Source organism: Aplysia californica, unplaced genomic scaffold (genome assembly GCF_000002075.1).
Source record: "Aplysia californica isolate F4 #8 unplaced genomic scaffold, AplCal3.0 scaffold00572, whole genome shotgun sequence".
Classification (NCBI taxonomy): Eukaryota; Metazoa; Mollusca; class Gastropoda; order Aplysiida; family Aplysiidae; genus Aplysia; species Aplysia californica.
Window position 1 is genome coordinate 279417 of NW_004797842.1, and position 1725 is coordinate 281141.

Consider the following 1725-nt stretch of genomic DNA (forward strand, 5'->3'; position numbering starts at 1 on the left):
CCCCCCCCCCCTCTCCCAAAAGGAAGTGCATCTGTGTGCGAGAGTGCGTCTCCGAATAGTTCCTGGGTGCACGCTGGAGACGCCTCCGAATATCTTTTGCCTTCTTGACATGCCATTGACCGTGCTCGAATTATTCCGGCCGAGATGACGTAAGTAAGTAAGTAGTGGACATAAGTTAGCCGTAGGAAAATGTCCCCACGTTTACACGGTATTTCCTCCATCTTGCGGGGATTATGAGACCCGTATATTTAGGACTAGCGTCATTATTAATAACTAGCTGCACACAAGCTTTGAGATTAAGGCTCAGGTCATCATGAACAGCTTTAGAGCAAAAGGGTCGTTGCCGTTATTTGAAGACAGCCAATCTTGACTAGGACAAGGACAATCTTTATTCATCTCGCAGGGAGAAATTTGTCTAGGTCGTTATCAATGTCAGTGAGTGTCACGAAGGTTAGGTGTACTCACGTACATGTACAACAAGACAGGACATTAGTAAATACATGACTCACAAATTGAAACTACAGTTTTTGAAAAGAATTTTTTTTATCTGATTGGTCCACCTTGGGAATTTTGTTTTTACAGTGACGTACATAAATACACAGACTCATCAATGAGTAATTTCATGAATATCAATAGGCAATATCATAAATGGTCGCTTTTACGGACAAGCGGGTTAACCCAGATTTCGGGAGTTTCCAGAAATCTTGACCTATACCAAAAGTGGGCATTGCCCTACCTGTAGGAGAAGTTTGGCTTCATTGGTGTGCATTTTTGTTTTAGTTATAGAGAAAACTCTCCTTGTCTTTTAAAGAAACTGAACAAGGTTCCAAAAACTTTACCGTCGATTTTCTGAAAAACAGCATTTTTTTTCGGGTTAGCCCCCTTGTGCTTAAAAGCGAACCAATTATAGACAATCCACACAATTTTGTTGATCTCCACTGTGCAACGCCCTGTTTTTGAGCTAAGGTTATCATGTGTTGCTCAAGAACACACCGTAGAGAGGGGGGGGGGGGCTCTCGTGGCCTAGAGGTTAAGGTATTCGTCCCTCATTCAATAGGTCCCGGGTTCCAACCCGGGTAGCGATGGAAATTTTTCTTCTCTAAAGTTGTTTCCTTTCACCTCCTTTACTGCTCTCTAGCAATGTTCTGTCGTCTGCTTTCGTCTCCACTTTCTGTCCCCACCCCCTCACCTCCTTTGCCACCTCCTCTGGGCTCCCGACTCCTTCTTCAGCCATTCTTTTGCTACTCCTTGGCTCCGTCTTACTGCTGTCTTTCAGCAACACCACTGATTTTATGGTAGGTAAGATCTACACATAGCCTTCTCAGACAAGGGCAAACAATCTTAGAGGTCCTGTGTGCAAGTTGCGCACGTTAAAGATTCCTTGGTGATTCAAAATCTATAAGAGTATGCAAAACTCAAAATTTTCTTCAAACTGAAAATGTTTAATGTGTCCCGTACGCTCATATGTCCTTATGCAGTTGCGAGCGCCGTAAAACATTTACCCAAAAAAACCAAAAAGACACCCCCCCAGTGACCATCCACCTGAACCCCATGTCCTCGACACACGCATGACGTCACTGTACCGGGGATCCTGAATTCGCCACACGGTCAAAAGATAGGTCACAAGTTGAAAAAACGACTATTCTCTCTCCCCCTCTCTCTCTCTCTCTTTCTCCGTCTCTCTTTCTCTCTCTCTCTCTCTCTCTCTCTCTCTCTCTCTCTCTC